Source organism: Heptranchias perlo, chromosome 29 (genome assembly GCF_035084215.1).
Source record: "Heptranchias perlo isolate sHepPer1 chromosome 29, sHepPer1.hap1, whole genome shotgun sequence".
Taxonomy (NCBI): domain Eukaryota; kingdom Metazoa; phylum Chordata; class Chondrichthyes; order Hexanchiformes; family Hexanchidae; genus Heptranchias; species Heptranchias perlo.
The window spans coordinates 27,875,689-27,901,975 of record NC_090353.1 but is presented as its reverse complement, the minus strand read 5'-3'; the positions used below and the strand labels follow the sequence as shown (position 1 = coordinate 27,901,975).

General features: G+C 40.3%; 1 protein-coding gene across 3 annotated transcripts in view; it reads left to right on the top strand.

The window, feature by feature from the left end:
• Positions 1 to 26,287, top strand: part of fgf22 (fibroblast growth factor 22) — a 165,704-nt gene that overhangs the window by 83,325 nt on the left and 56,092 nt on the right. The window lies entirely within an intron of this gene.

Here is a 26,287-nt window from a genome sequence, read left to right as displayed (position 1 = left end):
ACTAAGATCGATAGATTTTTGGACACTAAGGGAATCAAGGGATATGGGGATCAGGCGGGAAATGGAGTTGAGGTCGAAGATCAGCTGTGATCTTATTGAATGGCGGAGCAGGCTCGAGGGGCCCTATGGCCTACTCCTATTCCTATTTCTTACGTTCTTATGGTCCAGAAAAATCTGACAGTCCCCCTTCATGACATGTTTCTTAAATGCTTCCAGTGTTTTCTCCTTCAGTGCAGGCAAGAAGGGCTCAATTGTCTCCTCCTATTCTAAAAATTCGATTTTTTTTTTTTAACCTTCATTAATCTACCCATACATGAATCATTTGTGTCCTCCTGACATCAGTCCAAAATTTGTCTTTCACTGGTCTGGATATATGTTGGCTTGTCCTACTTTCACAGTTTAGTTTGAAGTAATTTTCTGAATCTACCATTTGCTATCTTATATCTCTCCATGACGTCACTTCTTGTTTGCCTTCTTCCAATTTACAATGGCACTGCAATGATGATCAGAATAATTCTTCCCTAATGATGCCCCTCATTAGAACTTTCACGTAAATATGATATAAACACATGTTCCAATATAACTTTGTTCCAATGTTAAAAAAAGCGCATTACATCACTCCTGACTAATCATAAGCAACCGTTTCAATTTTGTGGGAACACATGAGCAGAACTTTGGGGTTTGTGGGGTAAAAATGAAAAACACAAATGCTGGCCATCTGAAAATTCCTTTTCTTTTGTGTGCATCTTGGACCACATCAATTCATCGTGAGATCTTGCATGCCATGGTTTTTTTTTATTCGTTCATGGGATATGGGTGTCACTGGCAATGCCAGCATTTATTGCCCATCCCTAATTGCCCTTGAGAAGGTGGTGGTGAGCCGCCTTCTTGAACCGCTGCAGTCCATGTGGTGAAGGTTCTCCCACAGTGCTGTTAGGAAGGGAGTTCCAGGATTTTGACCCAGCAACAATGAAGGAGCAGCGATATATTTCCAAGTTGGGATGATGTGTGACTTGGAGGGGACGTGTAGGTGGTGTTGTTCCCATGTGCCTGCTGCCCTTGTCCTTCTAGGTGGTAGAGGTTTGGGAGGTGCTGTCGAAGAAGCCTTGGCGAGTTGCTGCAGTGCATCCTGTAGGTGGTACACACTGCAGCCACAGTGTGCCGGTGGAGAAGGGAGTGAATGTTTAGGGTGGTGGATGGGATGCCAGTCAAGCGGGCTGCTTTGTCCTGGATGGTGTTGAGCTGCTTGAGTGTTGTTGGAGCTGTACTCATCCAGGCAAGTGGAGAGTATTCCATCACACTCCTGACTTGTGCCTTATAGATGGTGGAAAGGCTTTGGGGAGTCAGGTGGTGAATCACTCGCCGCAGAATACCCAGCCTCTGACCTGCTCTTGTAGCCACATTATTTATGTGGCTGATCCAGTTAAGTTTCTGGTCAATGCTGACCCCCAGGATGTTGATGGTGCGGCATTCAGCGATGGTAATGCCGTTGAATGTCAAGGGGAGGTGGTTAGACTCTCTCTTGTTGGAGATGGTCATTGCCTGACACTTGTTATCGGCCCAAGCCTGGATGTTGTTCAGGTCTTGCTGCATGTGGGTACGGACTGCTTCATTATCTGAGGGGTTGTGAATGGAACTGAACACCGTGCAATCATTAGCGAACATCCCCATCGAGCAGCGAACGTCGTCCTTGAAGTATGACCCAATGATGTAACAGATCTGCTCTCTCCACACTTCCCCAACAATGTGCCTCAGCTCCAACCTCAGAAAAGCTCCAACTGTAACAATGCAGCATTTTCTCATTTCCCATTACCGCCATTGTATAGTCTCTCGGATCCAGATTGCCAATATGCCAAATTTCTGCTGTAGGTCCATGACCCTAGGAACTGGATTGAGACTTTCCAAATTCCTTTCGTGTGAGACGCTTAAGGCCAGCAGACAGAAGAATTTCATCCTATCAGTCCATGCTGGATTTGAAGCCAAGTACTGGAAATAAAAGGCTGAATTTCTTCATTTGTAAACTCTTTAAAACTTTAAAATGTTTAGTTATGGGTACTTATCCCCATATAGTGCACTTTTGAACCCCCTTCAGGCCTATAAAACTGTGGGGTGTTAATCTTTCATCTGCTGTAAATTGCACAATATTAGACAGGCAGTTCTGCACTGGGAGGATGATGAGAGATTACACCGTATGCTCAGCATAAATGGGATACCAATTTAATATTAAAATGTTATTATAAATCAGTAGTCCACTTGAGGGAAAGGGAAATTTTCAAAAGATTAAACATCATATTAGCTATTAAAATTTTAAAATTGTTAAAAGGTGCCCATCTCTGAGTGAATATTGCCAGGGTTATAAAATGATGTATCCTCTATTCTGATGTCTTCACATAATGGCCTCCATTTTAACCACCCGCCCCCCGTCCCCAACCCCCACGACGGGCGGAAGGAGGTGAGCGTGTTATCAAACCAGCCAAGTTGACACATAGGCCTCGATTTTAAGCCCCCCTCACCCGATGGGCAGGAAAGAAGTTAAAATCCTAAAAATCAAAATGCCACCTCTATGGAAGTCAATAAAAAGGAAAACCGGGTGGGGTGTATAACAGGCGACCAACCGATCCACTACAATTCAAATTAAGCCACTGCCGAATTTGAATTTTACCCATCCCCCCACCCATCCTTTGTGATAAAGACATGCTTGGGATATTTTAGGATGGTTATTAAAGGAAAACGTTTTGGATAACTTCAGAGTTTGGTTTCAGATCCCTCATCTCAGAATTCAAATTATTCAAATCAGGTGTCTGTTTATGGAGATGCTACAGGTTGCCATTGAATTCAGATGTATCTGACCCATTAGGCCATCAGGTTACTGGGACATCACAAGCAGATAGTTCCTTTGACTATCGACAGTTAACTCAGATGTGTAAACCAACTGGGCCACCAGGGAAAACACAAAGCCATTAGACTGCTATGGAACTCAGATTACGTCTTTGGGGAAATCATGGAAGGAAGGAGAGTAGACTACTACTGTAATTGGGATGGATGAACAACAGAGATAAATAAAATAGATGTCACCTCCCTCACAGTCATTCCCTTACAGGCATCTGAGCAGAAGCTTATGAAATGGGTCAGTGCATATACTTTGCCGCACTACTAATAAAATGACATTGTTTTATTAAAGCAACAGAAACTTTTAAATCTGGAGGTTTTAATCTGGGTAAAAGACAGGATATTTATAAAGTACATCTATCAGCTTAAAGAAGGTTCCAAATTGATCACATTTTCTGTTGAAAACATAAGCAGGTTATTGGGATTCAATGTAATGCATGCTAGATTGCTGGATTGCTCTTGCATAGAGCCAGCACGGACTCGATGAGCCGAATGACCTCCTTCCGTGTTGTAACCTTTCTATGATTCTATGATTCTATGATTTCAGTGAGTAAATGCATACTGACAGAGAGAACTGAATCCAAATATCCTGCTGCAAGCTTCAGATTCCAATCATTTGTCTTACCATTATATTGCATCATGAAGTTGGGTTTTTAAAGGCACAGCAACCACATTTAAAATTAAAATAAAATCCTGATGTGATAGCATGACTTGTCCAGAGTCTGAATTATACCGTTTCAGATATATCAGAATATGCCCAAATGCGGATGAAAATTCAGGATTCAACTATGAACTTCTCAATCAATTCCTGAATTCCATGGATTTGTCTCTCTTTTAGAATTGGGCTTGGTAAACCAGAAGATCTGATTTCAGACTGTGTCAGCACCTCCAGCAATATGGAGAGCAATACTTTATGGGGGTCATTTTAACTTCTATCGCCGGACGAAAAACAGACATTAGCGAATTGGCCGCCATTTTAAACCCCGCCTAATTTTTTGACTTCTGTGGAAATGAAAATTGGGTGGAGTGTAAAACGAGTGGCTGATTCCGTATTATTCATTTTTCGCCCGGTGATGAACGTTAAAATTAGCCCCTATAGAAAAGAAAATCGAGTGGGTGTAAAACAGACTGCTGATATTGCTATTGCTTGTTTTTCGACCAGTGATAAAAGTTAAAATGTTCTCCCATGTAATTAATGTTAAAGCAGGCTCTACACAGCACTGAGTTAGAACCTTAGCAGTGTATTTATTAAAATGTCTTGATAATTCCTCCGAGTAATTGTTGTGCCAATTATCTTGTCATTTCTGTCTTAAAAAGTGCCAGTGTGATATTAATTGAATAAAGTACTAAATCTGATTATTTAATTCAGGAATTATAGGTGGATTATCAGATCCTGACTGTAACGATCATAGATTAATAGTAAATTAAATGACCACTACTTGGTGTTGGTGCAGCACAGACTCAAATGTACAATTAAAGAAACTCAAAGCACATAGTGCAGCATCCAAAATTATATTGACAATCTCTTGTCTTTGTTGAAAGTGTAATCAGGTTTTCAGGAAAGATAAGAGCCCAGAGTTTCTGTACAATGTGTGCTCTTTATATAGCCCTGGAAATTATTGAGTTGACTGAATGTGCTCCTATCAAATTCTTCTCTTTGCTACTTTAGCGGAGACGCTAACCTGTTTTTTAAATGGATTATACCTCCACTAAAATAAAGGAGCGAGAGGAACTTGGCTGTGAACTACATGTATCTGGATGGTGATTAAAAGCAGGAATCCAAGTCATAATGCCTCTCTAACCCAGGGGCATTGAGGCTAATTTTCCCAGCTGAGATCAGCTAATGCAGCACAGACCTGGTTCCTTCAAAGACTGTAAAGTTTCGCTACTCACTGGGTAACTCACCGAACCACTGGGGATACTTTGTTTGTCGCAAAGTAGACTTTTACTAGGCTTCCAAGTGCAGTGAATATGGTGGTGATCTGAATGTTAAAGGGAGCACCGTCTTCAAGAAAAAGTGTTCGGCAAAACATTTTAATGTTTCTTTACAAACACACAATGTGATGGCACAGTGATCAAAATGGTTTGTGATGCTTCCCCCTCCTGAAATAAAAGAGGAGCTTCAAACACTTTTTCATGAAGATTGTGCTCACTGGAGGAATAAATTGTTTGTTTTGTTTATTTCTCATTAAAATACTACTTTTATTGCGTTTGTCAACACTGTCAGGCAAATTGGTCCAGGCTGTGGGGAGCTGCAGCTGTTCAGTCCTTGAATTGCTGCAGATCCTAAATTGTGGGCCAGGAGAGAGGAATGAGATTATTCCTTCTTTTCGAGGTTGATGGTTGTTCAATTGCTACCAGAAGAGAGGGCAGTTTAAGGGCAAATCATCCTCTGTTAAAATATCTTACAAGGCACTTTTACAGATTTTGAGTAGGAAGAAATATGCATTGAAGTGACAATTTGTGGTCACATCAGTGATCGTACCAAATGGAATCATTTTTCACGTTTTATAAGAACTTAAAATAAAAGGGTGAAACTACCTGTAAGAATTTCTGCTGCATACATCAGATGGAGCACTTGGTATGTGTTGAGTGCTTCCTAGCACCTAACATGGTAGATGTTGAGCTGAACTTTTAGAGCAGCCTTTTTCTGGTGGCTGCAGAAACTGAGAGTAGCGGATAGAGCTCCTTAATAAGACAACCAAACTCTTTTTCAATGGACATTCTGAAAATTGGAACGTCCTTGTTTAAAGAAAGACATTTATACAACACTGTTCATGGCCACAGGGGGTCCCAAAGTGCTTCAGAGCCAATTATTTACTTTTGAAGTGTAGTCTGTTCTTATGTAGGCAAATGCGGCAGTCAATTTGTGTACAGCAAGGTCCCACAAACAGCAAATGAGATAAATGACCAGGTAATGTGTTTTGGTGGAATTGGATGAGAGGTAAATGTTAGCTAGGACACTGGGAGAAGCAATTCAGTCCATACACACTTAGCTTATTTGGAAGAAGTGGATAGAAGAAATATATTCTTTGCCATTGGGTCTGTTCCATAGCGACTTCTAATATCTTCATGATTTATACTTCTAACAATGCAGCAAGATCACACGTTTAAAAGACAAAAGCGCTACTTCAGTTACAGAGTTAATACTTAATTTTTAGATTAGTTAACTATTACTACTGTAAATGTGCTAAACATTTGCAGTGTGGTTAAAATATTCTGCCACTTATAATGAAACTGCTAATTGACTCTCTCATTGGCTAGCATAACAAGGTAATTAAAAGGAGATATTGTTAAATGGGGGGGTATTTTCAATTAGGTACACTCACTAGTTAGGTAGTGTGCAAAAAATATATTTTAATTTCTCCATTCATGGATAGTTTGTTAAGGCAGTGAGGAACTGAGCAACATAGACTAGGAGAGTCCCAGGGTTGATCCCCAGTCTGTACTGATCTCAGCTAGGGCAGCAGTTGGTGTAATACAATTGGAGTCAAGCTCCTATGTTATGGAGAAGAAAATTCACGCGGGTACTCACTCCTGAGCACTATCCAGCAACCCCCACAGCACGCGCATGTGTGGAGCTGATAGGAATGATCTGTTATTCTCGGTTTCAAGGAGTTGGTGTGCACACAGCAGGAACAAGGTCCATCAGCTGCACTAGGAATTCTGCATAACGACATCTGAGCCACTCCTGAGTGCCAACTGCTGCTGTCCGTCTTGGAAAAACTAAGTATTGGGCAGGTAATGAATGCTGCCACCTCAACAACTCTCACCAATGGCATTCAGGAATGTCCAGGTTGCCAATCTGCAGGTTACCACTGCTGATGGAACTGGTCACTGGCGTCTGAATTTCGAGACCTGAAATAGAGAATCTGTATAGGAAGGGAAAAGCAACTTAAAAATAGAAACATCAAATCAATTTTTGATCTGATTTGGAAGGGGCTGGGTAGCGTTGGTACAGAATCATTCCCCCTCCAATGTTATTTTTAATGTTCAAATTGGACAGATAGTTGTGCCTGTCTATTTAGTGTAAGGTATGGAACTTTCAGTGATAATTTAATTGTAGTGTTCGTTAATGGTGGAAATCTGCTGATGCTGTCTCCTTTCAAATCAGTTTGCCAGGCCTAACTCAGATCATAATGAATTTTTGTAAGTTGTAGGAACCCCATAAACCTTCCATGCCTGGTGACTATTGCTGAGAACAGATGGACTGGGCTGGAGTGTTAGTGACAGCTGAAACTGTAGCTCATGACCACAAGCTTGAGGAACAATCAGCTTCACCACATCGTGTGTTTGGTTTTTTATTTGGTTTCTTCCTCCTTCACCCTCTCAACTTCATAGCCAAAAGAGAATTTTAACTGCTCCTCTGTTTCATTTTCATTACTGGACTTGATTACCATGGTTTAACTTTGTGCCCATTCCAAAACAAACACAGTGTGGCCAGTCGATAGGTCTGTTTGTGTTTTCAACTGTCAGATCACCAAGTTCCAGAAGCACTGCAAAGAACTCAGGAAACCCCAGAAGCAATTGGAACAAATATCGAACTGCTTCAGTGTTTATGTCTAGAATCAAAACTGTACAAACCAATTGTACCATCCAGTTTGGAGAAAATTTAAAGTTAAAACCCAAGCATACTACTCCAACAAAGCTTACAAACAAGAAAGGTGATGGCTTGTGGAATTAAAACCCCCATGGGTTTATTAACTGAAGAATACGTTTTGGGAGCAAACATTCTCCACACCATATGTTGTAACTCTGTAGAGTACATAAAGCAAAACTATATTACTAAATGGAGATTGGGAGGAGAGAAAGATGAAAGACAGAAAACAGCGTAGTAGCACTAATGCTCCTCTCATTAGTGGAACAGGAAAAGCCATCACCATACAGACTGGTCAATAATTGGTCATCAGAGCCTGGGAACAGTGTGAACAAGATGACATTCAGTGAAGCGCAAACTCCTAATTATGTAGCTTTTTGTGAGTGTTAGTAGGTAGGGTATTAATTGGAGATTAAGTTGTTTGGGGAAGTGGTTATTAAATATAAAAATGGATTTATATCAGAGACCTGAGTTACTATTAGTGGTTAGTGTTAATTTACAAAAATGGCAATTTAGTAGATTACCTTTAGAAATATATTTCATATATGAAATAACAACAACAAAAACACATGCTCTTGATGGTTAACTAATATATGAATCTGGTCTTAAAGTCCATTGATGTGTACACCTGTTAAGTTCTGCTGCCCTTACAGTATGATCCTCATTGTAAATGCTGATCTGTACATTATTCACCAATTCACACGAGCCAGTTGTAGATGTCATACTCTAAGAAGTCTGAAAGTGGACTTTTGTTCTACAAAGTAGAACAGAATTTTCTAAAATCAAATAATTTTCGAACAATAGCAAACCCTTGTGTTGATTCCTTGTAAAGGGGACTTCCCAACTAAGTATGTAAATATTGTGGAAAATCAGCCACATTTTTTTTCTTTATAACCAATTGTATTTTCTTTCATGAACACATCTCCAAACTTAACATAACTCCTTTTTAAAAAGAAATGCAATTATTTTTGGAGTATTTAATACAGTCACTGAGAATTCCCTTAGCGGGGATTCTCCCAATCGGCCACTCTAACTTTGGCCGAAGATTGGCAGATAGGCGTGTAAATGGAAGGGCCGCCATTTTAACCTTACCTGCCAGGCAGAAACCTCTTGCAGGAAGCACCAATGGTTTTATTATTGATAAACTGTCACTTTAAGGAGTATGTGCACTTGTCAAGTGCTTCACTTGTGTCCAGGACTAGGATACCTGGTTGTCAATAGTAACCACTCTGTCTGGACCTGCCTGGCAACCACATTCCAGTATATTAACCCATGAGGCTTATTCTCAGTCGTGAGTTATCCAACCAAGGGAATGTGAAAAAAAAAAGCATTCTGCTAAGTTTTTGGAAAGTCTTTGTTCATCGTTGTAAAACCAGAATAGCTGAGAAAGCCATCACAACCCGTTGTCAACTAATAAGCGCACAATGATACCATAAATCCACCCACTGGATGCAGGAGGCTAACAACATGTCAACTACTGCAAGGACTCAAAAGAAAATAATATAGTATATTATTTCATCATGAGGGAAGATTTCCTCTGGTCGCTATATTTAATGAAAATCACCAGTACTTTCCTTTAGACTTATAATTTCACTAGAAATAAAGGGTTAGAAATGTAACTGATTTTTCACTATATATACTTAGTTGCAAAGTCCCCTTTTCAAGGAGTACAGCCGAATGCACCTTTTTTTCTAGAGTTTCTGGCGATTTCCCACCAACATCCCACCAGCGGGAGATCGGGAGAATCCCTGCGGAAGTTCAGTCCTATTTGTGCTTATATTTCTTATTAAGTTGTGTTTTTCTGTTTGAATTTTATTGGTTTCGAGATTTTGAAAAGGTTGCTTTGGTGCTGTTTGATCATCGTGGATAAATCCTAAATCAGAACATCAAGACCTGTTAGCTTTAGTAGCTTGAGATACATGCAAGTTAGTGGGAACGTGATTCAGTCTCGATGTGTGGCCCCCAAGATTCCATGGTATGTCCCTAACTGGCTCCTAAAGCTTGGACACCTGTGGATTATACAACATTGCAGCCATTTTTGATTAAATTGTTTTATGAATATTGAAATGACGGCTCCCCTGATGGTACAGTGAGCTGATCCAATGAGTAGCTGAGACCAGAAAGATCCCAGATTCAATTCCTGGTCTGTGCTGAGTTGGCTGATCTCAGTTGGGGTGGGGGCCATTAATCTCAGTCTCCCTGGATTCAGAAGGGAGCAAAACAAAAACTAACCAGAATTCCCACTCCTGATTGCACTGTATTAGCGTTACAACCACTAATTGTAACGCAGAGCACTGGCGTAAATCTATTTTCATATGAGGACAGGATTGAGATTGACTCCGATGCCCCCCACGACAAAACAGCCTGCTGACACTCACTGTCAAGGCTCACACATGAATAATGGTTACTTTGATGAGGTACCAGAAGGTGCCCAGGGCCCAGAGAGAGAGAACCATGTAGGAAAGGAGGGGGAAACAATTGATGAAGAAAAAAAGCCGTTAGCCAAACAAATCTTTGCTCCAGTATAAATGACACAATCCCTCTGAACAGCTAAAACTGTTGTTTTTGTCTGTGATCCTGGCTTCATACATCTGGGCAACTGTGGAAATGTTCACATCTGCACTGTCTTCAATCAGTGAGGAACAGATCTAAGCCAATAAAAATCTAATCATATTATAAATTGAAGATATTCTGTTTAATGGACAAAATTGACATTTTAACACTATTTGGTGACTGTTTAAAATGAGGGTAGTAGCAAGAATTTACATTAAAACTAGGAACAAGTGATGGGGTTGCTGTACATACATGATCTGAAATATAATAAAGCACAATTAAAAAGTTGCAAGTAGCCTTTGATGTGTAAACAGATATAGCTGAAGTTTCTGACAGAAAATGCCTTTTAACAAAAAGAATAATTGTTATCACAGGCACAAATGTTTTCTGTTTTGGCAAGCTTTTAAGCTAACCACATGCCAAATTAGGTGGGCGGATTTTTCTCAGCCGATTTAGTGGCTCGGTTGCAACTATCTTTCCTCACCTTTCCTTCTTGTTAGTAACCTGATCCCCGATTTGTCTGCAATGTTGACAGCTGATGGTGCACTCTGAGAGAATTACCAGTGGGCGCAGGCTGGCCTTTATCCTTTTCTTTTTTTCTCTCTGAATCTTTGCAAGAATAAAGCTCAGTTGCGATGATCGTGTATGATATTTTAACTGTCTGATTGAATAGTTTCCAATTCATCATTCCACAGAGAGTCTCACTAAGCCTATACTAGTCCATTGTCAACCTTTAACAACGGTCGAGAATGAAGTAACATGTTTTATAAATGGACCGTGCTTAATTTTTATGCTATGTGTCATTTCGAAGATATGCTTTACTTTCAAACAAAGAGTAAGTCAGTCTCTATACGGACAAAAAAAGGAAGACATCCTGTAATGTTCCCTCTTACAAATTGGCAGTACGTCTGGAGATGCCGAAATATTCTGTGCAATCACTGAGAACATAAAGGGTTTTTATAATCAAACTTGCATTTAACAGGGAATAGCTCGATTAGCTCTGGCCATCATGACTCCCAACTCTCAAGGGGTTTTGTAAATCTGTTCAAATGCGTTTTTCCTGTAAACACTATTTGTGCTTTTTTTAAATTTAAGGATATTCTGGTTGTACTTGAACTGAAGGTTTGTGTAAAGAGCATTTGGCTGCAGAAATCTAGCTGAATACAATTGCTAAAAATTCAAATTCAGTTATCCATTGAAAATTAAAGTTCTTCTGGTATTCCTTAATCTTTGCTGATCTGCAATTTGCCACTCTGTGTAGAATTAATTTGCAACAGCATCGAGCTCATTATCATTCACCCAAAGATAGCCTGAGTATCACGTGACAGAGCTATTGATTTTATTGCTTATAACATGACTCTTCTTTCCTTGATGCCCACATAAATAAATGGGAGGTTGTGTAATTTTCCTCTCCTTGGAAGATGATAACTTTCCAGAATTGGACAGAGCCCCTAGTTAATGGGAGACGTAGGCTCAATAACTGTAGTGCTGGACCGCAAGCATAAGCTCAAGAGGGATCTTGACTACAGCATTGCAAGAGGTCGAGCACTATCTATCCATGCACAAGTCCTAACAGCATTAACCTATTTTGATATGTATCCATGTCGTATTTCATATTTTATTGAGCAGAGATGATGGAGCTGAGCTTTGTATCTGTTAATTGTCACCATCTCCTTAAATTTCCTGGCAGGCAGGCCATTTAAAGTGGCTGCGACATCTACCTTGCTGCCTTCCGGCGAGTTGCAATTTTAACCTGCTCTTTCGACCAGATGAGAGAGACACCTGCCGGAAGACAGCCGGGTCCTTTTTTGAAAATGCAGATCAAGTTCTGATTACGTCTGTGATTTTAATCCAAGGCCTGCACGGAGAAGCCATTGTCATTTCCCCGCCAGGCTAAACTGGCGACCAGAGGAGTGGTGGCCAGGTGAGGCCTAGAAAGATAGGTTATTTCTATTTCATTTTTGGTTCCTCGTGGGCTAGAAGGAGCAGGAGTGTTCCTCTAGGCCTCACAAGGAAACCTTGGGCCTCTCTTGTCCCTGGCTTCCCTCCCCTTCCTCGGCCGTGATAGCCTCTTGGCCCACCCCTACCAACTACATACCTCAGTGCCGGAAACCTTTCCTTTGGGTCACCAGTGGTGTCCTCTTTCTGTCAAAATCTCGTTCCCGCCCGCTGGCTAGCTATTGCTTCCTGCCGGGTTTAGACGGAAGTCTGCTCCACTAAATACTGCAGCCGATGCTGCCCGGCGCCTGCTCCCTCTTCAAATCACCCCCTCCTCCTAGGACCTACATGCTGGCTGGCTTGGAGTTGGAGCTGGCTGGAATTGGTCAGCGATCTGTATTGGGATTGGCCGATTGGCATCCGCAGCTTGCCGGTTCAATGCGAATGAAGCCTGGGGCCCAATTTCGCCTGGGACTCAGGCCAACATCTTCGGGCAAGCAAGGATCGCGCCACCCATTTCACGCCAACAATTGGCATAAGTTGAATTTCTCCCGTTTTGTGCTCTGTCCACATGAATAGGATCATCCTTACTACAGTGGATGTGCATATTTGTTTGGCCACTTCAGATGAGGTGATGAATTGCTTAACATCCACTGTCACCCTGGTTAATGGGCCTAGGGTGAGACAAAATGCCCTCGTTGAATCGGTTTGAAATAGACAATGAGTTGTGGCATCCCCCAAACTGGCTTATTTGGCTTTAATACATATTCTTCAGTGCCTGTGGTCTTTCCTTTTAAACTTGTGTGTGAATTCACTGGTTTTAAAACACAACCCTTAAGCATAACAAAATCCTGAAACATGACAGCAAGTTTAGCATCAGTTCTAAACCATTTAGAACTGACTTAAGACCTGATGATGAAAATTGACCCTAACGTCTTTTTGTTTAGTTTTCTGGAAAAGAAGTAATGAAAGGTCAAAGCAGGACTTTGGCCAAATAGAAGATTTAATCAGTTGTGTACATGTGGCTGTCAGACCACCAGCCCACAATGAGGACATCTACTGGAAAATGGTTCCATGCCATGAATATGCACATAGGATATCATTATGCTGCCAGTGTAAATTCAGTTCTCCAATCCCAATTTATTCTCCTGCTCCTCAGTTGTTCCTCTGAAGATAATGCTTCTCTTGTGGTCTACCCTGCTTTTGCGTGGTGTGCCCCAATTCCAATGTTTGCTGTTTTATTTCATTCCAGCTTTGTTTTCTGCCTGACGGACTTCATTGCATGGATCCTTTATCAGCCAGAGAGCTGTCTCCCTGAGGTAACTGAAGGCAGACAAGGCAAAAAACTGGTCATGGTGACCCGAGAAATGTACTTTCCCTTATTAGGTTTACTCCAAAATTATACAGCCATTTAAATATTTTGCATTATGTAGTACTGTCTCATTTGTTTTGTATTGTCAGAAATAAATAGGAGGCATTCAGTATAATCTGTGATAACATTTACTTAGAATGTTATAAATCTTGAAAGCAGCCATCAAGAATACCAGAAAACACAAGATTCCCAAGCTGATGTTGGTGCTAAGGAGTTATGACAATCCTGCACCATTTTGAGAGAGCATCCACTTGTGTAAAACAACCAAGGCTGTTTTTTTCTGATAACACTTTGTAATGTTATTGCTTTGTAAGACAATGGCTGCAAAGGATACAGCCCCTTTAAGATATCTGACGGAAGGCTTTCTCAGAATTCTTTTTAAATGTAAGCATCTGCAACATGTTGAAAATGCTTGTGACTGGCTCTAAGAAGCTGTGCAGATCGATTCAAGTTTATTAGCCAAGACTGTCTCTATTTCAGATTGATCTCCTGCAGTCTGGAAGGGATTCATATCACTAAATGTAGCTGTTAGGCTTTTACTGAATTTATCTGAATTGACCCACTGTTCACAAAGAGAGAGAATAGATTCGGTTCAAAAGCCCCCTTTGTTCTTACAGAAATGAAAGAGCGAGTGATAAGGTTTTCGCTATCCTTGGAAAAGGCATTCCTTTCATATAATCTCATCTGGACTTGTCACCGTTAAACTCAGAATGGTTTTTGGTTAACAAGTGATGTGTGTGATACAACTAAGATATTTCAATTGGGTTGTTTGGAGTCATGATACATTTGTAAAATTGACCGTTAATGTTGTAGAGGGGGAAGTTTGAGTCCAGCAACTAATGGACGAACGCTAACCAGTACATCGCACATTATTGTGGGAAACGTACAGCAAACCAGAACATAACATTAAGATGAATAATTACAAATGCAGTCCAGCTTCAAAAGGATGTACTTGATTTTCACAATATTGTACACAATTTCTTCAGGTATACGGGAGCACATTGAAAATAAGCTGTATATGAACAGATACCACTTTATATTTGCATACCTTAAATGGTAAAAGCATCTTGCAAAGTGAAAGCACATGTATTAGCAATTGTAAAATAGCACGATTATAATTGTGACTAAAAATTAAAGTGGACTCCATGTTCTTGATAACAGAAAATGCTGGAAATGCACAGCAGATCCACCAACATTTGCTACAGCTGAAATATTAATGTCTTTTTCTATTTTCATATGCTGTTGGACCTGCTGTATTTCCGGCATTTTTGTTTTCATTTCAACTTTCCAGTATTTGCAGTCTTTTTTTTTGGATAACCCCAATCTGGCTTTCTGGAGCCTTATTTTGTGACTATGCAAATCATTTAGTAATCTTATAGGACATTTAGCTTACAGTGCTGCTGCCCTTGCCTTTAAATCATTTCAAGACCATGTCCTGCTCTATCTCTGTAACCTCCTCAAGCCCTACATTCCCCCAATCACTCCGTTCCTCTGATTCCAGTCGCTTGTGCATCTCTCTCTCCTTGCACCCACCCATTGACAGCAGAATTTTCAGCTGCCTAGGTCCTACTCTCTGGAATTTTCTTCCTAAACCTCTCCTCTCTCTCTCCCCTTCTTTACAATCTTCCTTAAAACTTACCTCTTTGACCAAACATTGGATTACCTCTTTCTTGGAACAGCATCTGTTTTTCTTCATGCCGCTGTAAAGCGTCTTGGGACATTTTAAAGGCACTATATAAATGCAAGTTGTTACTGGTGGCAGAAGCTCCAATTTCTACAGTGGCATTGCAAGATAAATGAGGCACTGATGCTGCCTGCAGAGGTGCAGAGACCCACCTAAAGAGATGTTTTTTGCCGGTCCTTTGGAGACAGCAGTCAGGAGAAGTATTACCTAAGATGATGTTGGTTGGCATTTTCTCAGGGGCTCGTTCAGTCATGTTTGCTGATTAGATACCTGCACAAAGCTAGATGAACCTTTAGGAAGGTTCGGCCATCAGAAAATGAAAGTTGTGAATCACAAAGTGTTAGGTTAGATGCCAGAAAGTTTCCTCAGAGACTCTGTTACAAACTGCAGAGACAGGTGATGGGTAAGAGGTCTCTACAGTCCTTTAAAAGAGAATTTGGTGAATTCCTGAGAGGAGATGCCATTCCCAGTAATGGGGGTAAATAGCTTGTTCATTGTGACTACAATGAGTCTAGGGCAACTGTGGTCTCCTGGTGTTGGTTTAGAGAGTTGGAGTTGAATTTCCCAGTTTTCCCTGAATTGGCCATAGTTTTTTTTCCCTTTTTTTGCCTTTTAGGAAATAGAGTAATTAGAGGTGGATGAATGGTGTACAAGGTTGCATCATTGGCTGGATAGGGTTTGATGGGCCTGATGATCTTTTCTCATCCTTCAATTCATATACTTGTATGTTTGTACAACTTTCAACAGTGCACAAACAATCCTGCACATGTGCATTTATTCACCTGTTGCTGCCAATGTTGTGGGTTATTCCTCATAATAACTGCTTCTGTATTGTGCTAGTGCCATGCTGGTGTCACCAGCTCTTAACACCAAGATTCCTTAAGGCTGGTTCCTGGAGGGAGCCCCAGGGAGGATTCCATAGCACTGAGAGAAGCTAATGGTTCTGAATTATAACCATCACATCCGAGCATGACACTTACCCTGGATAGATGTCAGATAATGAATAATGAGGTGTTAAACTGAGCCCTTTTGATGAATAATTAATAGAATGGCGATTACAAAGGTGAAACTGGGGAAAGGTGACCTGCTGCTGCATAACGAATATATTAACTGTAAATTAAGATTAATCTTATGAAGAATGTAACAGAACAGGTTTCCAGAAAAATGATATACGCTTAATAGGCAAAGGCTTACAGGAAACACAGAGACGATGTCCCAGAATTTCCTGGAACAGTGCTGTGACTTGGGCCCTAAATTACGCTGTTTCATGCCCCGAACTTACTCCAAAATTTCCTGGAAAAGTGATTTGAATTCGCTGCAGTGAGAAATGGTTAATTAGGGACCTCAGAAGCGGCGCAGATAATGGCTTATGCCATCTTCCTCAAATAAGCACATCCATATTGTCATGACCATAGTCATGGAATTCTGAATTTCAGATCCTTACCCTGTGCTGAACTTTATAACTTGCTGTAGACTGTTTGAGTTACACTCAGCTGCTGTATTCAGCTTTCAGCAACGTACTAAGTTACAGACTTTTTTTCTCCATTTATTTAGAAGATGACATTAGGAATTTAAGCTACCTAAAAAAAAATCTCAGATTAAACAAATGGGTCAAAATTGGACCTCTTTTGCCGGATTCTCGAGGGAGATACGAGGGCAAAAAAAGTATATTTTGGCCATGGGTTTCACTGTCTGTGGTTAAACAGTCCTGCTTATGGTGCATGATACACAATATTTTGACAGTGTCTTTGCAGTTTAATAAACAACTGCAGAAATAAAGATAGTTGTGTCAGAGTCTGCCATATCTTTTAACAACTCTGTGATTAATATTTCCTCTTCAGTGGTCTCTATAAGCCAAAACAAACAGTAATAAATGGCTTACAACATGATGCAATACAATACTTTTATTAATTGTTAATGCAGAAAGGCTAGCTGTACTTAAAACAGATAAGTCACCGAGGGGGTGGTGGAGGCAGATTCAATCACGGCTTTCAAAAGGGAACTGGATAATTCTTGAAACTAAAAAATGTGCAGGGCTACGGGGATAGGGCGGGGCAGTGGGACTAGCTGGATTGCTCATGCATAGCGCTGGCGCGGACTTGATGGTCCGAATGGCCTCCTTCCATGCTGTAACCTTGCAAAAACAATTGAATACAAAAGATATGCTGCAGTTAACACTTTTACTGGCTGACTATAATTATGCAAAAATTATAGCATTAAATGCCAGATATTGTGAAGCTATATTTTAACCTCCTTTTGCTAAAGATATTGCTCATAGTTTTTATGAATTTTATTAGCAAATACCATATGATGTTATGCATAACATAAAAGGAAAAGTGGCAGCTTGACTCAGTTGTAACACTTTTACCTCTGAGGCAAAAGATTATGGGTTCAAGCCCCATAGCAGGACTTGAGCACATAATCTAGGCTGACACGTAAGTGCAGTACTGAGGGAGTACTATATTGTCAGAGATGCAGTCTTCCAGATGAGATGTTAAACTGAGGTTCTATCTGTCTGCTCAGGGTGAAGTAAAACATCTCATGGCATTATTTGAAGAAGAGCAGAGGAGTTTTACTGGTGTCCTGGCCAACATTTATCCCTCAACCAACATGACTAAACATATTAACTGGTCATTTATCTCATTGCTATTTGTGAACACACTTCAAAAATAAATAATTGGCTATGAAGGACTCTGGGACATCTTGAGGATGTGAAAGATGCTATATAAATTTTGTTTTTTTGTTTGTTAAGAACTAACAACACAAACAAAAACAGTTCTAAGCCACACAATGGAGTAAGCATTTTAATCCTAAATGTAGATTTAGCATTCAGTACCCTTAACAAAAGTGTGAAACAAATTCTACATAGCTAGCTAGTCTCCCAAATATTGCTCACAATAAGTTGGATGATATGCTGCTTTATTTAAAACAGGAGCATTACACATGTAAGGCACTGTCTTATTATGCCTAACAAGTACACAAACTCTAATAATATAATTCAGACATCCTAATTGCTGTTGGTTAGGGAACCCTATAAATTGGGAGGTGCTTGTAAATTTTTAGCTCTAAGCCAGAAGAAACTAGCACAAAAGCATTCTTCTTTTTTTATACTTTTGATGCCGAAGTGTTGTTACAGCACATCAAAATTCATATTTACTAGCAAATCTCCCGTGGCACTGCTCATAGTGAGTTAGAGAATTCACTGCTTTACATAGAATTACACAGTATTTTACAGCACAAGAACAGGTAATTCAGCCTAACAGACCTATGCCAGTTTATAAGATCAGGAATATTATACCGTGTAAAGTGTAGGTATGTGTCCCTTGACTAGACTATAAATTCTAACAACTGTTAAGTAAACACTGGGTGTGTTCATGCGGATGTCAATTAAGAGACTGCAGGTATCCTGGTTCCATTATTTTGTGTTCCTGGAGAGTTCTTTTGTCTCTTTAAACCTTTCCTCAAAGTGTGATACAGAAAGTTGTCTGTGACATTTGAAGTGCGGCAGAGAATTTTGATGGGCAGGAAATGTGACACTAGCTGTATTGTTTTTAATAGACTGTTTGCAGATCACCCGTGGTGTTGCTCACATGAGTCAGAGGACATGCTATTTTATAACAATAGAGGTGTTATGCTGTGCAACACTCAGTGTATTAGCAGGGCTTCTGATTTATAGTGAATAAATTAGTCTAATTCTGTTTTTATTACTTGGTATTCTGAGATTTTGAATCATTGTTTTGGGGATGAATTCTATAACTGTTTATTTATGCTCAGTAGTGGGGGGTATGAGGCAGCCTGTGGATTGGCAGAACTATGGAGGAGTAACCTGGTGTTTGGCATAACTGGCTGTGGAGCGTGGAGATTGGCTCACTGGTGGATTCATAGGATCTGTCAGCAGTGGGAAAAGAAAAGGGAAGGCCTAACAACATTGGGGAGGGGTTGATATGGCAGCACTGGTATGCAAGTTCCATTTTCAGCTAACAGAGTCATAGCTCTTGGCAAAAATATTAAGCCCAAGCTTTTGGAGGAGGCGAAGGCCTTCAACTAAAAACAAAACACACAAAGCAGCCGAAGCACAAACAATAACTTTATAGTTAAAATTAATTATGTTAATATGAATTATGTCATTTTCAATTTTTAAAAGATGTTGCAACTTTGTTCTGTACATTAGAAATTTCAATTACTGAGAAAAAATGTGCTGGGTGTAAACTTTTTCAAAAAGTGTTTTGAGTGATTCCATTGTTCTACCTGTTTCTTTCTTTTATTGGAAGGCTTTCCTGACTGGTCATTCAGGATTGATTGTTTCCATATGTCCTTAATAGTTTCTCATTTATAGTTCCCTAGCCACTTTCCTCACTTTTCATTTGTATGTTTCTTACCTCTTCAGTTCTGGTTTGCTTCTATTTTACTTTAAGCCAATCTAAGAAGTGTGACAGTTAAAGGGAGACATTACAGGAAGTAAGTGTGACTCTTACAATAAGTACATGCGTACACACAACTTTTAATATATGATAGATGTATAGATGACTGTATCTCAGGTAATGTGAATGCATTAACCCCGCTGACCAATTTGTCAAAATACTCAATTCTCAGTAATGCCTTATTATACCATTTATTTTGTTATGTGTTTTTTTTTAAGTTTCTTCCTCACTTCAGCATCCCGTTGCCACACTCCTTCCTTCTGCTAAGAGGGCAGTGCAATCTGAGCCATGCATGACTCCGCAGCTACCATCAATGCCCAACTGCAGTTGACAGGAGCTTAAGTTATGTGGGGATATAACAAATTTTGTACATTTTGCCTCTCCCCTACATTACAGTAGTGGTAATGTGAAGTGTCCCTTTAGTATCCAACTTGAAACTGGTGTGGCTTATCCACTGAAGGCAATTCAGCTCAAATGCCAGTTTAGGCTATCAATGAAACCATATGCATTATCGCTAGAGTTAGCCCATCACACATGCAAACTCATTTGTTTTTTGGCACATAGAGTGATGAACTCTCGCTGCAGAAGTAGAAAGGACAAGCCTTGAAATTATTTTAGTATCCAAATAGGACTCATTCAAATCTTTGCAGCTTTCCTGTTTGAATTTACTCATTGGAATTTGCATCTTCCAGTTCCACTGGTAATTTTTCTAATCTAACTGCTATTAAGCTCCATCACTATAGCTTATTTCACATGACATGAAGAGTCATGAAAGCAAGGTGAATGACCAAGACCCATAGTTCAGGACACTAAAGTTCAAATGAGTAAAAGAGAATACTCAGAAAGTGGGTTGTAAATGACCTCAAGCTTGGATTTTAGAAGCCTGAAGATCACAGGAGGTAGGAATTACTGAGGGAGAATGTAAAATAGAGATAATGTAATTTATTTTGCATTGTCATTCAATCAGTAGGCAGGATTACTAACGGTTCAGCTACACTGAGACCAGCACCTGCTTAGTGGCTGTGGAGGTGGCAGATCAAAGCTTCACTGCTGGCGTTGCGCTGCTATCTCGTTAGGGAGCAGTATTGAAATGTCGAGCACCTTTTAAAGTTAGTAAAGACCAAAGCGACAGTCAGCTTTCTGCTAATAGCAGAAAAGTTAAAAAGAAAAAAAAGAGATGGAAAAGAAAAGTAAGAAAAAAAATTTTACATTTTAAATTTTAAAATTTTAAAAACTTCTAAGGACAATTTACTACCTGCCAGAATGAAACGCCATCGTTTAAATTGTTCCCTTTCAGGACCAGAGATTGGCATTGCAGGAACATAAATCCCATCATTAAGAGGATCCTGACACAGTTAAGTATCAGCCCTAACTTTCTGCGGCGAGTTTAATTCGTATTTACTACGCAAAAGCAGTAATTTCTTGAAACTCACGGGGAGGTTGACAGCGAGCTCTCGGTTTCGCAAGGCTAAGGGCAGAGTGACGCAAATCGTCCCGCAACTTGTGGTGATTCCCAACTCATGGGGTATCTCTTACTCGCCAAAAATTGCTGGGTTATTTATACACTAATAACACCGTGCGCATTAAACTCGCCGTTATTTTGCCAGCCTATTCTGGCCCACAAAGTAATTAGAGTGCTAGTTCCAAAAACATAAAAAGAGGGCGTGAGCAGATCACCACCGTGTGTTCCTACTTCAGATTCACTACATTACATGTTCGCAATCTCAGCTCAGCTGCCTGAACACTAACATGCCTGAAAAAGAGGACTTATCACTGGAATTCTTGTCTCTCACCCGAAATCTGTCAAATCACTTGAACCAGGCCATCATCACACGACGGGTTGCTGGATCAGGAATTCTGCTGGGATGGGACCCAGACAGGGATGAACTAATTCAGAAAACAGAGAGGGAGAAATATTTATTTTAAAAGAAAGATGATTACAGAAATCATCAATGAGAATTAGGCTTGGGTGAATAAAATAAAAGACAAGTTGCATTTAAATATTGAGTACTAAAATTGTACTTTAAAGCTGGTCTGTTTTGCTAATCAATTAATTACATTGTGGAACTGAAATGTTTATGTGTGGATGTGTTGCAAAAATGTAGATTGCTTCTGCTGATAGATTTAGCACATCAAACAGCTGTAAATATGTCACAACATGGGGGAAAAAAGAAGGAAATGACCTAATTACCAGACACTAATGAGGTGGGATGATAATACAAAGTTAGACAGAACAGAAAATAGCTTCTGGCTAGAACCATATAACACCAGCAGCGCAGGCCAGTTAATATATCTCCACAGTAAGAGATAACACACTGATCTGTCTGGTACAGTTTAACACACACTCCACCTCAGTAAACTCATTTTTGTATGTATGAGCAAAAGTGCTTCGAAAATACTATTAATTAAGGAATAGCTGATAACAATTTGATGCTTTTATGAAACTATATTTCTCAGCTGCTTTACTACAACAGCGACTTGTACTAACAAAGCAGCTTTAACAGAATGGGAAAAAAACACAAGCCACTACGCAGTATGGAGGCGGACTCAAGCAGAAGTAGGAAGCAAATTATGCCAACCAGAAGGAGAGATCAACTTTTTGGTGCCAGCTAGATGAGGGGCAGATTGGCATTGTGTGTCCTACCACATAATTTCCTCCTGCACAAAAGGCAAGAATTATGACTTGCATTGTTTAGCTAGTCTTGTTAAAGGAGGCTTACAAAATACCTCCATTGAAACATCCCTGAAGGACAGGAGTATTAATATGTGGGAAATAAATCAGTCAGAGTAAGGTGTGCTTTTTGGCTGCCATTAGAAATGGTAACTGGTACTATGGATGAAAACATTACTTTCAATTGTGTGGTACTTATGATTTAGACAGAACTTAAAGAAATATTGTTATCCCACTCCTCTCGCTAAATTGTTGAGAAAGCATTTACCCTGTTTATCAATTCACCGATGTTAATCTTTCCCAGAACTTCAAAACTGTGGAACTCCTTACCTCCTTCAATCCTCTCTCCATCCTACAATCTACAGATTTTTAAAACCAAAACATGCCATCACCTAATTCCTGATGTAGCCCATCTTGTCTCCTACTTTCTTTCAACCATGGTGATGTTGTACACTATGGGCCTTCACCCTTCACCTGAGATTCTCAATGAAAAGAAAACACTTTCAGTGTTTGCACATGATATTGCAACATAAATGAGCCTGAGCTCTTCTAGATCCTTCCTCCAATTCAAAATGGCAACATTCTTTTTTAAGGACATTTTTTTTCATCCTTTGTAAACATGCTTATTACAAGACTGACTTCAATGTCTGGCTGTTGAGGGAAACCACGGAAGGATGAAGGAGTAAAATACAAAGGAAAAAGAGCTATTGCTAGATATCTGACATTAAAACAGAAAATGCTGGAAATACACTGGAGATCAGTCAGCATCTATGAACAGAAAAGACGAGTAATTAACATTTCAGGTTGGCACCCATCAGGGTTACACACCTGAAATGTCATAATCTGTCTTTTCTCTTTACAGATAGATAAGAAAGAACAAAAGGACAAAAGAACTTGCACTTATATAGCGGCTTTCACAACCTCAGGACATCCCAAAGTGCTTTACAGCCAATAAGTAGTTTTGAAGTGTAGTCACTGTTGTAATGTAGGAAACGCAGCAGCCAATTTGCAAAAAGCAAGGTCCCGCGAACAACGAGATAATGACTAGATAATCTATTTTTAGTGATGTTGATTGAGGTATAAATATTGGCCAGGACACCAGGGATAACTCCCCTGCTGTTCTTCGAAATAGTAAACAATTTTACAACACCAAGTTATAGTCCAACAATTTTATTTGAAATTCACAAGCTTTCGGAGGCTTCCTCCTTCCTCAGGTAAATGTTGTGGAAATGAAATCCTCGAACCCTTCGCATTTATAAATCACAGAACAATACCTGGTGATTATAGATAGTCTTTCCAACTGCCCGTTGCCAAGGCAATCACAGTGTGCAGACAGAGAGGTGTTACCTACAAGTCCACCGAATATACATACCACCAAAAAAAAACAGAGAGAGAGAGAGGCAGAAACATAGAAAAGACAGCAAATGACCCGTTATATTAAAAACAGATAACATTTGTTCGCTGGTGGGGTTACGTGTAGTGTGACATGAACCCAAGATCCCGGTTGAGGCCGTCCTCATGGGTGCGGAACTTGGCTATCAATTTCTGCTCGACGATTTTGCGTTGTCGTGTGTCTCGAAGGCCGCCTTGGAGTATGCTTACCCGAAGGTCGGTGGCTGAATGTCCTTAACTTCGAAATAGTGCCATGGGATCTTTCCCGTCCACCTGTGAGAGTTTAACATCTCATCCAAAAGTCAGCACCTCTAACGGTACAGCACTCCCTCAGTACTGCACTCGAGTGTCAGCCTAGATATTTTGTGCTCAAGTCTCATGGAGTGGGATTTTGAACCCACAACCTTCTGACTCACAGGTAAGAGTGCTACCCACTGATCCACGGTTGATATACTTTATCGTGATAAAGGGGCTTTATCTTCTGAAAAGTATTTTGCGAGCATCCTAGTTCTATGGCCTAGGCTGATTGTACATCTTCAGAGTGAAATGCTTCGGCAGCTTGGCTATAAATGCATAACTTGATATCTTTACAATAAGTCATAAAGTTGTCAGTATGGGGCCCTGTGACTGAGATCATGACATGCATGCTTTCCAGGTGCTTTGCAGGTTTTTATACATGGAATCTGGTGTTTCCAATTCAGAAAGAACAACAGGATGGAATGGTTCTGCTTAAATATGAATGTTAAAGTACATTTTTTATGCTCTTGGTCTGAAACTGGCAGAACTGTCCAGAACATCCCCTGACTGTTACAGAATAAGTGTTCCGTGAAGTAACATCGCAATGTGTAAATAATAAGACATTCCAGCTGCAGGTACTTTATTAAATTACTCAATGCAGACAGAAAATCAACAAACAGTTTTAATTAGCGAGTGGTACTTAAAGGAACATTGTCGTGCTTTTGGGCAGTCTTATGTCCTGGAACAGCTTTTCTTCAAGCTACACTGCAACAGATATTAATGGGGAAGGTGCGGGGGTGCTCTGTAGCTTGAGAAGAACCCAGCAAGGCCAGAGACATGGGACATGAGATCGTGCTGTGCACAAACTGGCTGCTGCGTTTGCCGACAAACCAACAATGACTATACTTTAAAAATAATTCAGTGGCAGTGAAGGGCATTGAGACATCAGGAAGACCTAAATGACACTATATAAATGCAAGATTTTTTCTTTTCTGCTTAGGCTAATTTTTTCATCAGGGATTAACATTTTTTGTCCCAAAAAATGGGAGCTTGATAATGAAATCACAATAACATGCAGCATTGAAATGTGAAATTTCTGAGAATGGAATTTTGTTAGTGGGCCATCAATTACACAGAATGATATAGATTCTCCTATATATTATTGAGAGGAATTATACTGTCAAATTTTACTACTTGCATATTTTATGTTTATCGATGTCAAGATGTCAGCTTGGGGAACTGAACACTTTTTGCAGTCTCTGCACCAGTATGAAACATTTTCAACTCAGGTACATCACAGCCAAATGCAGTGCAAGCCTCCTTTTACTCCGAAATAACAATGCTTTTTAGCCCCAATCTCAAAAGAGGACCTTCTACTACAATAAGGGCAATGTTCCATTTCTCACACCGGCAATCCGTAAGGCAACCTCTCTCAGTGAGATTGCAATTTTAATATCGGCCACGGATTCACAAGGAGCTGGGTTGAGACTTTTGCGACTGAGGAAATTTTCATCTCATACCTCTGGGCTAGATTCAAGCCCAGATACTAGATGTAAAAAGACAATGTCTAACCCACTGTGCTGCCAGAATAAGCTTTTAATTATTCTTTTTCTTTCTCAGTGAGCACTTGAAAAATGATACAGTCAATGCAACACCAATCAGATCACTGTGCAAATTTATTTATCAACCTGGCAAAATAACATGCCATTTCACCAGATGACATTGCCCCTTTAAGATAACTTGAGTTTGCAAAGAACAATAAACACCATCAAAGTGTAAAATAGGCAGCCCATCCCATCCCATCCATTTCCCACCAGGCGGGTTAGGTTAAAATGACCCCCTATGTGTGATATGTCAAATCCCCCAACTTGGGCTAGCTTTTGTACTTTGGGCTCCTTTATGGCTCAGTTGGTAGCACTCTCATCTCTGAGTCTGAAGGTTGTGGGTTCAAGTCCCACTCCGCAGGCTTGAGCACATAATCATTGCAATACTGAGGGACAGCTGCACTATTAGAGGTGCTGTCTTTTGGATGAACCATTAAACCGAAGCCCTGTCTGCTCTCTCAGGTGGCTGTAAAAGATCTCATGGCACTATTTGAAGAAGAGTTGTCTCTGGTGTCTTGGCCAATATTATTCCTCAACTAACATCATTAAAACACATTAGGCTCAATTTTGAAATGGTGGCGGGATGGCAGCGGGGGTCAAGGTGCGCGCGCGCGCAAACCCGAATAAAAAAAAACTTAACTTTTCCGACGCGATCGCGAGGTAATTGATGATGATTAATGTTGTTTTGCAGCCAGCATGATTGACAGGCTGGCTGCCGACAGGAGCTGCAACACCGAGGGCGGGGGGGGGGAGGTGGGGAGGAGAGAGAGGGAGACCTCATTGGGCAGTGGAAGAGAGAATCGGTGGGGAGACAAAGATCGGGGGGCGGGGGGAGGACAAAGCTCGGGGGGAAATCGGACATTATCGGGGGGGGAGACATCAGGGACTGAGAAAGCATTGGGGGCTGAGACATCAGAGAGGAGACATTG